Here is a 13,027-nt window from a genome sequence, read left to right as displayed (position 1 = left end):
GTTTAGTGCTAATTTTACATTGAAGTAAATGGTCCAAATCTTTCCAACAGTCTCATTTGATTAAAAAATAATGGTCTTATTTCAATCACTTAAAAACTTTTCTTTAAATCATTTTACAAATAAACTAAATATGTAAAATAAATTTTAATGTTTAAATAATTTAATATCAATCAACTGTATTAAAATTCTACGCACCACCAAACGCAGCCATAGTTTCACGAGACTAAGTAAAAAATATAAAATCTTATTCTTTCAGTAAATTCAACATAAGAGCAAACGAAGGTACATGTTCCATATTTTAATAATGGATCTTTTGTTAAACACAACACAATCACACTCAAACATTGAGAGCCTCTCCTTAAAAAATCTATCAAAAGAGTTATAAGATGAACCTCCAGTATCAGTAGCTTCAACAGCCTTGCTCTTCCACTCCAAAGCCTTTTCTCTCAATTTGATCCCCTCATCTCCTTCCATCATCTCCTTCACAAGCGCCGCAACTTGATGGCACTTGACATCATTGTTGACCTCCATCCCTATCCCCCATGTGGTGCAAGCATACCGGCAATTTGTTTGCTGATCAGCAAAGAAAGGCCAGCACATTACACTCACACCAGCACTAACACTTTCGATAGTAGAGTTCCAGCCACAATGAGTTAAGAAAACCACAACTGATGGATGTTCCAACACTTTTATCTGTGGACACCAGCTTACTAGTAGTCCTCTATACCCTTAATCTCATTGAAAAATTCTTCTAGCAAAGCTACTGAATCACTCCCCATTACAACATCTGAATTGACAAAGACAACTGAATTGGGTTCTTTTTGGTCAAGCCAATCTAGACATGTTGAGTCTTCTTTCCATAAGCTTGAGTTCAGTGACTTGAGTTGATTGTCAGCTGGGATATGCCTGCTGAGCAGAGGAAGGGGGCCAATTGTGTAGATGTTGGGAAACTTGGCTGAGATTGCTTCTAACACTTCGTGTTCGAATTCATCGAATGTGTTGAAGATAATTGCAGCGGATTTCAGACAGTTTCTTGCTTCTGATCCCATGAAATCGAACATTATATCGTCCGAAGATTGTGTTCTCATAAAGCTTGGAAAGTCCTTTAGCCTGATGTCTTTCATGCCTGGGATCCAGTCTACTGGTGTGTCAAGTGTAGCATCCTGCATGAACGTTTCATCTGAAAACACATGATGAAGGATATTTGAGGTGTATATTATCTTAAACAAATTTTAACTTCTTTTATGATCCAAATTCTCAAGTCCATAAAGATTAGGATTATCCTTGAAATGTGTTCACTTAGAAATTCTGGTCTATCCCTATCCCCTAAATTACTAACTAGATTTTTTGAATAATTTGCAAGAGTTTAAGGGTAATACAATCAATATCTGTATAACAAATTGAGTATATATGCTCGAAAACATGGAATTTTAACAAAACAAGAAAAGCATTACACGTAGCATCCCCTGCTTAATATGTTGCATTACTCAACTTTATGCGACTTCAATAAGACATAGCAATCGTTTTATTGAAATTTAGTCAAATGGTATTTTGTCTATATCCATAAACATTCTGCATGTGACAGATGTTATCATTTCCAGTCAAAAATTATATTCGGTGGCTTGGAAAAATACAAAGACAATTCGTCCTGCCGTTCTTTTTGGACTGCATGTCCCAAACTTATTCAATCTTTGACCTTACCTTAAAATTAACAACTAGCCAGCTACGTACTTTATTTTTGCCATAAAATGAACCATTTTAAGAGAAAACCCACCAAAGTAAGTCTCATGGTGTTTAATACAATAAATTAAAGTAAGATTATCAAAGAAGACAATACCCTAAAAATGAAAGAAACACAAAATATTCAAGGTAACTATAGTTAAGCTTGGAACAAATATTGTTGACGCCGTTTTTCGTCCACAGTGAAATAAGAGCACGAAAACAATAATCAGTTATGGCTTAAAGAAATATGATAACACAAACGAGATTTTTTACGTGGTTCAGCAGTTAAATCTGCCTAGTCCACGAGTCTTTGTTATTAAACTTAAGATGATCTCTGAAAATTCTTCAAAGATGAATTCTCCAGAGTTTCTCTCAAGATCACAAAAATTCGGTCATTTACAATGGTGCATGACCTCTCTATTTATAGAGAAGATTTCAGAATACTATCCCACATAGTTCGGGAAGTTATTTTGTATATGCAAATGAATTTAATGGCATTCAAAGCCTGTAATCCTATATATAAGGAAACGTTCCATGAAAATCAGTGGGCGTATAACTGAACAATTAATATCTCTTGATTATAGGGGATATATAGCAATCAATGTGGACCGCGTCTCTCGTTGATGACTCACCAAGATATTCAAAGTTAATATCTTATATCGCCAAGGCCCTATTCACCTAGGTATCTTATTGACTTTCGAGCTATAGCATCTTCCCGAGATCACATGACTTCGAGCTCATACGGGTGTCAGGCTCGGAGTCCTAATCCGAGGCCATCCCGAGAACAGATGTACTTTGGGGTCTGTCTTTCGAGCTTGTGAGTATCCCGAGGCTACTATCTTTGAAGTCGTCTCTTCTTCGCAGGCTCGATGCCTAAACTTCAGACGTGTTCCAGATATTACGAATCCAGCTTTCGATGTCACAATTCTTATGGCTCGAAATCTGGGTATAACAAATATATTAGCATCGATCAAGTGAGGTCTTAAGAAAGTGCGAAATACCTTTGAAAGGAATAATGGCTCTATTAATAAGCTCAGTATGAGTATAACTCAGGTATTCCATGAAGTTACAAGCAGAGGCAGTCCAAAACTGAATCTCTGGAATCCCCAACTCCTCGCCAGCCTTGATACCAAAGCTCATAACTGCATCAGAAATTATGCATGTAACAGGAGGCACTTGATCTTGATCAGTTGAGGAGTTGAGCTTCAAGAGCAGCTCTTTGAATGGAGCACGACAGTTTTTCCTTGTTGAATCGCATAGAGCCGGGACATCTTGGGTGGCATCCTTGTCCATGTAAGGCAAACCATCGGGTATGGTCTCGAACCGAAGTTCGGAAGACCCTTCACAAAATCCGGACCTCCGGACCGGATCAAGCGCCTGTGGTTGAACTCAGTGTTGACAAAGGTGACATGGAAGCCTCTTGAGTGTAGAAGCTTGGCTAGTTGCATCATGGGGTAACATGGCCTTGTGCTGGATATGGGACACAAACAACGTGAGGTTTCCTTGACTCATTAACTGATCCCATGTTTGGAAGCAAATATTTCTAAGAAAGAAAAGAATAAAGATGATAGATAGGAAAGTTTCAAGACGTAAGAGAAATCTTATTAATGATATGGAGTATTTATGGTACATGCTACCCAATGATTGGGGTACACTAAGGTCTGCATTTAGATTTTTATTTTTTTATTTTTTAAAAAAAGTCCTCGAGAAACAGGCTACGGCTAAAGTCAACTTGAGATTAGTCATTAATTTATTGTATAAAACGATTAAAATGTTAAGGGATGGAATGAGAATGTACAAGAAGTATAATACCCCAATAAGAATTCAACAAAGATGCTATGGTCAACCTTAACCTTTTAGTCAACTTCTTCCGAGTATTTTTTTTCCAATTTAATTTCATTGCGGTGTGCTGTAGTTGCAACATTCTTTCTACAAATTTTCAATTTTTTTTAATAGTTTAGTGTCAAAAACAAAGTTTTAGATATTTCTTGATATTCGAGTTTACTACAAATGTTAAAAAAAAATATAAACTTGTTTTCGACAGTGTAAACTATTCAGAATTTTTCGAAAATTTACAGTAAATGTATTGTAAATACAACGAACACCATCATAAAAAAAATTGGAAAAAAAAATACTCTGACATGTGTTTTCAGATGCAGAGATTAATTAAGAGATTGAAATAGGAGGTTGTTGTTAGCACTTCTCACTTCTCACTAATATAAAGATACCATTTCATATTTTTAGGTTCTTTTCATATGATATGTGCACTTAAATTATATACCAAAATATTGATGTGATAATTTAGCATAACTAATCACATTTATCAAAATTGAAACTCACTGATATTTTTTTGTTACATATTTTAGGTGCACCTATCATTACTTATTCCCCCTATGTATCTTATTGTCCTACTTTTCTAGTTTTCTTTTTGTTTGGTAATAATATTCAAATAAAGTGTTAAATAAAAATTTCAAATTTAATATATTAAAATTAATGTTAAACACAGTTTTACCTATACCAATTTTATAGCATAAGAGTTTATTAATTTGAGTTCGACTCATCTAAGATTATAAGAATAACCTCTTAATTACTGCCCTTTTTATTTAAAGGAATACATTTTGATTCCAATTATGATGATATTAAGTACTTGTGTAATTTTGGGAAAATTTTGAAGAATTTGGAATTGCAACTGCAGTTAGTAAATTTGACTGAATGAGCTGCCTATATACCTTCTTTATGAAGGATCAAGTCACTTGTAGTTCTAGTTAGTTATTTTGGAAAATGAGTAGACGAATTCCGGTAAATGATCATTCATAGGAATTCATGGCATTTTTAGAGATTTGTGAAATTCTGTGAAATGTCCGTTCATGGAATCATTTAGTGTTTTGGTAGTTAGGAAAAATTCCAAGGTAAATGACCTTTTATGGAATTTTGAGAGTCGTGTTTGATATTTGAGAATTTTGTGGTATTTTGTGACTGCACATAGCTTCAGCAACTAAGTTGTCTACGTGTCCTTTTATAGGAATCAAGTCAAACGTAGTTGAAGAGCATCTTTGTGATGCTTTTAAAGTTAAGAGGTGAATGGCCTCTTTTTGGGATACCATTTATTATGGCTTTGAATTTTAGTGCACTTTTAATTTTGAGGTAAAATTACCATTTTTGAGATTTTGTGAGGTTAATGACCACTTTGAAATTTTGGAATGATATTTCATCATTTGAATTGATTTTGATGAGCTCATTTGGAATTTTATACCATTTTGTATGGCTTTGGAATTTTATCACTTTGTGACAAATTTAGTCTTGAAATCACTTTATTTATTTATTTTTAAAATAAAGAGATTATTTGACTGATATTTTAATTAATTATCCTAAAAGAATAATTACTTGTCTCATTCGGATCATGTCTCATAATTCAAGTTTAAATTTAAATTATGAATTGAATTGTGAGAACAGTTTTTTGAATACGATTTTGATAAATCCGATATCTCTATCATATAATTTAAATCTCACTTTAGATTTAAATTAAGGAATCGAAATATCATGAACCATCTTAAGATAATATCCCCTGAATTTCTGCGTATAGAAACAAATTAAGAGATATATAAATTGGCCCTCATTAGTTACCGAGTAAACCATATTACCCACGAAAGGCTTCGTGCCGAGTAAATTCTCTTTTATGCACATATGCATATACTTCCGTATCACCATCGAGTGAGTAATTACAGTAGATTCTTTGTTCTTTACATTAATACATATATATATATATATTGAGATTTATGTTTTACGTCTCACTGTTAATATACATATGCAGTTTTTTTAAATTTATTTACTAATAAGAAAGTCAATTACATGTAAATATATGACTATGGTTTCTTCTTGACCCTTCTTTACAATACACAAGTTTTTTTCTTTCCTCAATCAGCTAGTCGTGGGACTCTCTTGGGACTTTGGGATTTGATACAAAGTTTTACATACACCTTGAATGTAAGCCACCTATTCTCTCATCTCTTTTTATTGCTCACGTGAGCAATGCCATGAATAGGCATATATCACATATAACTTAATGCCATGATTGAACATTACATACGGATATATATATATTTGACAGTTAAATATATATAATACATGTTAATTCTTGAAATAGAGGCATGCGACTGGACACGAATGAGTCAGAATTCTTTGTTTTGTTTCTTTTATCACGATGATTCAACATTTTTGTTTATCATAGCATACGCATATACATGAATCATGATTTCCTCTTCTTCACAAATGTTAATATATACATATATATGCATATATACGTAGTCATGTTAATATATACATATATATGCATATATACGTAGTCATTAATTTTACATCTGACTTTGATAGAGAGGTTTACGCCGGCAATTTTCGTTTCATCAAAGAGTGAATTTGGTTGAATAGATCAATCGACTGGGTTAGTTTTACATCTTTTTGGCTCAGGGTGTTTTCCTTTTAGGAGGTATTTAATTATTCAACCAAGTTTTCTATTGCTCTTATTATTTTTCATTAAAACCCACACTTAGTGATAATTTTGGCGGCATGACAATTTCTTTAAATCTCTTATTCTTTCCTTTGGTTATGTACCACATATTGACTTATTTTCGGAAGTCTAGTGAACCAAAGGGAAACCATAAAGATTTACAATAAATCGGGCAGCATAACACCATGAAAAAAATCATATTTTTCTATTTGATTATGTATCACATGTTGACTTATTTTCTGAACTCTAATGAATCAAAGAGAAATATAAGAATCCATGATGAAATTGGCAACATAAAAATATTAGTCTTTTCCATTCCCCTTTGATTATATATCACATCAACTTATTTTCTGAAGTCTAGTGAATCAAAAGATATTAGAATGACTCTTAATCACAATAGATTGAAAATAAAAGAGTCAAAAGAAGAAGATATAGATCTATTTTATGAATCTTCACTTACCTTTGTAAAGCTTGAAAGAAGACTTTAGAATATGCAGTGTTTTTCTTTTTTGGATTTTTTTTCTGGTTCACTCTTGCGTATCAATTTTCTTTGCCCCAAAACAAAAATCCTGTAACTGTTCTGCTCTCTCCCTTTTTAGAGTCTTTTATTTTATTATTTTTATTTTTATAAAAACCCACTCAATGTAAAAGTGGTGGAAGTGGAGAAAATATCTCCTTTATTTGCTTTTTTATCTTGACTGACTCATCCCTTTTTTTTTATATATTATTATTTTAATAATTAAATATTCCTTTCATGTTTTAAATGCATTATAAAGGAAATTTTTATATATTAAAAATAAAAATAATTTATTGCTTTTTTTTTGTTCAACAGATGCCCCCTCAAGCAAGTGCGTGTCATTTATGTAAACGTACCTTGCTTGAGAATTTTTTTCTATATTCTTTAGTTTGACATACTACATTTTGATTCTTGTGCAGTATGTTTACGTTTGGGGCTCTAGACTCTCAAAGAGCACCGGATGAATTTGGGACAGAAGTCAAGATTGGGCCACGTTATCATCGTTCTATGTCATTAACAGAAGTTCAGGCATCTAATAACCACCAGGATCCTATCTCTCTTTTTAAGATTGAGGTTGTCAGTTCAGGGGACTTGAGATACCATTCTTCGGATGATGATAACGCCGTTCACCGTGTTAGAGGTTACGGTGCCATTTTTCGAGCAAATGTCTTAGGAGATGTTGATAATAAAGAGGATGGGGATTTGGCTTACCAAGTGAGTGAAGATTTCTTTCCAGGTCTTTATCATTATTTAAAGGACAGGAAATCAAATAACAATTTTGTCTTTCGGGGGCGAGCCGAGTTTATACGGTGCCTCATGGAGTGGACCGAACAGGTGTTGCTCCACCACCAAAGCGTTTTGAACAAAGCTGGGTTTTACGGTGCCATTTTTGTGTCCAGGTACCCTGTCTTATGGGTTTTTCATGTTTGGAGAGCTTTTTCAGAACTTCGGGGTCCTTTGTCTAACACCTTCCATCATAGTAGTGGTGAGATGGGTATTTCTTTATATGATTTGAAGGTTAGTAGTGGTTTGCCCATTTTAGGAGTTCCTTATGAAGAGTTCATCCCTCTTAATGAAAAGTTGGTGAGTGATGACACATATTGTTCCACTACTGTGGAGCTTTTAAGAATCCATGCCCAAATATGTGATTACCTAAAAAACAAGGGTGCATATAATCGTTCTAAGGGTATGGGTGTATCCTGGAAGCAATGGATTGAATTTTTTTATCGAGGGCCAATTATCTTTGAAGGGGTAAAAATGAACTCAACTGTTAAGACCTCTCGAAAATTTAGCCAGCAGAACATTGGTGAAGTTTATGATCTTCGTTTTATCCCCTTGAATGTATCGAAAGAGGGTGGTCTTGCAGCATTCTTGTATTTATGGCTAAGCCGCTTTGTTTTTCCTACCCCGGTCCAAAACATTAGACCTGAATCTTTTTATATGGCTTCAGTAATGGCACATGGAGTCAGAGTTTCACTTGCACCTTCTATCTTGGGCTATATATATCGTGCTTTATATAATTCTGCATTACATAGTCAAGAACGAGGTGAAGGTTTTTTACCTGTGCATTATGTGTTGAGGTGGTTAGCTGAGCACTTTCGTGATCTTTATCGTGGTTGAGATCTTACTCCCAGTTTGCCTCATTTGAGTAAATATGCTGGGGTTCCTGCTAGATACCAGACTTTGAATAGGGCTAGACATATTTTGAGGGGGGAGGATTATGTTATTCACCGACCATATTATTTCCCTTCAGAGGAAGATCATGACTGAATGGATAATGAAGGTTTGTCTGATGAAAATTTTGAATTTTTAATGTCAATGTGCTCTGCTTTATAACCCGTGAGAGTTGGCAGTGATATATATATATATATATGGAGCCTTATTATCCCAACAGATTTGCTCGCCAATTTAGTTTTGACCAAGGTGTTCCCTCAAAGAACTTTTGCTTGAGTGTCCCTAGGAGGACGCAATGCGAAATAGAAGATATCGCCAAAGCTTGGGTTTTGATTTTAAGGAGGAATACCAACATTCGTTTTCATAAACCTAAGATTACTCGTATAGGTCAATGTACATGGTGGGTGATGAGTAGCCTCCCGTACTTAGGGAGATCTGTCAAGATGATATATACAGAATTAACACAACCCTACGAAGAGGACGAGTCGAAGTACGTAATCCAGGACATCTGTGAAATTTACTCCACCCTTGATGAGGTTTTTGTGAAACGTACTTCCCAGACTGATGACTTCGCCAATGCTAGTTATGCTGACAGAGAATCAGATAGTGACGATACTTTAGATCCATATTTCAAAAGAGTAAAGCATGCAAAGCATGATGATCGTAGTCATAATGAAAGTGTTTCGTTCCTAGATACTCAGGATTTAGGGATCATGCCATCTGATGGTTGCTTTGACACCTCTAGCTCCATAGTTGAGGAACTTTTTGACTTTGATGGGTCTGATGATCATGTTCATATTTGGTTTGATGATGGGGTGTCACCTGGAGATGCTATTTCAGCAGAACCAATTGTTTCACAAGAGCTCGTTGTTCCACCAGATCCACCTATTCCTCATCCAACTATTCCTCTGCTAGGTCCGGTATCGACAATGTCAGCTTCAGCAATCACCAACTCCCATTTAAATGAGTATACCAAAAGGTTTGTGATTGATATCATGAAATACATTCTCTGTTTGTTATCTTCTTCTTTGCTAGCAGATGATATTTCAAGACATCGTGCTGAAATGGACTCAAAAATTGACATATTGAGTACCATTTGTGAGAAGTCTAAATGTAACTCAGCAGAGATTACATGGTTTATTGACTCTGTCAATGATTCGTTTGAGGTAAAAGAAAAATTTGTCGCTTCTACCCAACTTGTTGAAAGTGCCCTTAACCTTGATGAATCTCTTATCCATGACCTTCTTCGTCGTGATGAAGACAATTCGGCAACTATGAATCATGTGTCTATATCCTTCTCCAACAAGACAAGGGCCTTTGAAGATTTTAAAACAGAGGAGGCAGAGATTATTGCAGCAGAACTGGACATACAACAACGACGAGCTAAGTTTGAAGCTGAAAAAGCATCGTTTGAAGAAGATCTTTCTAGTCTTAATGACTCTTTGAAGAAACATCAACATCTTGCTGAGGAGATAAGTCAATCAAAGGACCAAGCTGGTGTGGAAAAATGCTATGAAGCGGAAAGGGCAAAAACGACACTCAAGGTTCAACAAGAAGAATTCTGGAAAAAACTTGGTGCTTTGACTTTGTTTCTCTAGATGGTCTGAAGATCTAATCATTTTGTTTCTAAAACTTTTAGTTTTAGTTTTAGTTTTTGTTATTTTTTTTGTTTATTAGCCTTGAGGACTAATAATATTTTGTCATTCAGACCTTTTAGAACTTTGATACCTTTGTAGGGAGGAATATTTTGTTTTTATTTTTGTGGTTGCATCCAATTTTTGTTTAAATTGCCTACGTACCCTTTTAAGGGATCAAGCCATTCGTAGTTCTTTTTTTTTTTTAAGGGGAATATGAGTTGTTTTATTTTTGTGGCTGGGCCTAGTTATAAACTAGATTGCCTACGTACCCAGAGTGGGATCAAGCCTTTCATAGTTCATTGCACACTTTCCTTTCTTTTAAATGCGCAGTCTACACCTTGGGTAAAGACCTTTTTGTTTAAGTGTAGAACTTTTTGATGAACTTCTCGTTAACGCATGGGTAAATTCATCGGCCTTCTGAATCTGAAAGTTCATATGCCCCTCTTAGGAAGACCTTAGTGACAACATACGGTCATTCCCATTTTGCCTCAAATTTGCCTTTCATCCTTCTAGTTATGACAACAGGTCTTTTTACAGTAAGCACTAGGTCTCCAACTGAAAAAGATCGGAATTTAACTTTCTTGTTGAATGCCCCAGCTACCTGGGCTTGGTAAATTTCGAGCTTTTGTTGAACAACAAGTTGTTTTTCATCTAATACTTCAAGCTCAGCTAGACAGACTTGCACATTTTCATCTGGGGTCATTAATTGAGTAGCAATTCTTAATGAAGGTATTTGAACCGCCAAAGGTAAAACTACTTCAGACCCAAACACCAAGTTATAAGGTGTACAACCAGTCGCAGTTCTTACAGTGGTTCTATAAGCCCACAAAGCTTCTGGGAGGCATTCGTCTCAGTCCCTCTTATTCTTTGTCACTGTCTTCTTCATGATTTTTCATAACACCTTATTAAATGCTTCTGCTTGACCATTTGAAGACGGGTTATAACTAGCTAAAAAACTGTGCTTGAATTTGTACTTGTCCATCAATTTGACCATTGCCTTACATTTGAAATAAAGGGCATTGTCAGAGATAATTTTTTAAGGAACCCTGTATCGATAAATTACGTGAGTCCTTATAAAATCCGCGACATCCTTTGATTGTACTTCTTTTAACGGTACAGCTTCAGCCCATTTGGAGAAGTAATCTGTAATGGCCAGGATGTATTTGTGGGCTTTGGAAGAAGGTGGTGTAAAGGGACCCATAACGTCCATTCCCCATGTTTCGAAAGGCCATGACAGTATAGAAGGATGGAGTGGTTGAGGGGGTTGGTGGATGAAATCCCCATGTAATTGGCATAACTTATAGCATTTGGCGAAATTAATCGCATCTTGAACCATAGTAGGGCAATAGTAACCCAACCGCTTTAATTGAGCTGACAGTTTTGGGCCAGCTTGATGAGCGCCACATGTACCAGCATGAGTTTCTTGAAGTGCCTGTGTCGTCTCTTCTTTTGAGAGACATTTCAACAATATCCCATCGAATGAGCATTTGTATAATGTGTCATTAAAGATCACAAATCGAGGCGCTCTTCTTCTTACATCCACTCTTTTTTTTAAGTCTTCTGGCAATACTCCCTTTTGGATGTAGTCTTTGATTGGTTGGCGCCAGTCAGTTTCGTTTGCATTGTGCATGAAAGTTATCAAGTTGACTGTATTTTCCTCTTTAACTCTTTCCGTGGATTGAGGTAGCACATGGCGTTCTCCTATTGTAATTTGGATATCCCTTTCTTCAGGAAGTGTCAACGATGCAGCTAAGTTAGCTAACGCATCAACTTTACCATTTTTTGATCTAGGGATATGATTTCGGATGATATCTTGAAATTGAGCAAGCAAGTATTTAGCCTTTTCATGGTAAGGGATTAAATTCTCATGCCTCACTGCAAATTCGCCACTCATTTGTTTAATAACCTAAAGCGAATCACCAAATACTTCCAACGATTGTATTTTCATTTTGAGTGCAAATGCTTCGTATTCTGCTACATTATTGATGCATATAGCCAGAATATGAAAAGAGTAATGTATCAGGCCTCTCGACGACATCACAAAGACAATGCCAGCTATAACGCCCTAGATAGCCAAGACCGTTACACTGTGTACTTATAAAGGTGTTGGACTTGCTAGTCAAGTCATTCATTTGAAAACGTGTCACTAAACATGTAGGATCTAAGGTTAAAAAGGTTTTGGTCTTAAAAGATTCTTTTAACATATTTAAACTGTAGTAACATGGGATCCGATACAAAAACGAAGTTAAAGAAAGTTTACAGACTCCCAAAAGTACATGAGTAACCACTAGCCATACTAAGGCAAAGCAGATAGTCTTCAGGTTCCACGTTCTTGACTAAACCTCAACCGTGGCGGCCAAGCACCTGGCTATGTACATTCCGCTCGCTGAGCTCTCCAGTCAGGGCTGATCTAACTTGCCCTTGCCTTTACCTGCACCACGTAGCACCCGTGAGCCAAGGCCCAGCAAGAAAACATCATAGATAACTCAAACAACAATAACAGACAAATAGCTCAGTAAGCATGTATATTCATCAGATATTCCACAACAGATATTCAGCATATACAGTCCAATACAGGATACATTCTATCACACATAATATTCATATCACATAATACCCAGGGCCGACGACTTAAACAGCACCCTCTGTTTAACCCACTGACTCTGGCCTGCTTATACCAAGCTCAGTGCATATTAAGCTGTCATCGGCTACCAGTGGCCGAGCCGCGCCCTATGCGCTAGTGAGACCCTTGGCACCCTTAGGCTGTTGGTTCACTAAATGGCTTGCATGGCATAATACCATCTTTTCAAGCTTCTACAGTAGGGAGCCCTTAGTCCCATCACATATATCCAACCAGGTGCAGTTTTCTTACCTTTAGTCTGTACGGTTATCGAATTACGAGCAACGCCCCTCAAGCACGATCCGTTCCCGAGCCTAAGCTTTTATCACCTAGCCACAACCAAAGTATAGGGT

General features: G+C 36.0%; 1 pseudogene; it reads right to left on the bottom strand.

Moving 5' to 3' along the window:
* Positions 1-261: 261 nt before the first annotated feature.
* On the bottom strand, positions 262-3,597 carry LOC133832538 (linamarin synthase 2-like; annotated as a pseudogene).
* Positions 3,598-13,027: the final 9,430 nt, after the last annotated feature.

Source organism: Humulus lupulus, chromosome 1 (assembly GCF_963169125.1).
Source record: "Humulus lupulus chromosome 1, drHumLupu1.1, whole genome shotgun sequence".
Taxonomy (NCBI): domain Eukaryota; kingdom Viridiplantae; phylum Streptophyta; class Magnoliopsida; order Rosales; family Cannabaceae; genus Humulus; species Humulus lupulus.
Note: the sequence above shows the minus strand (reverse complement) of the source record. Positions and strands in the feature narration are given on the sequence as shown.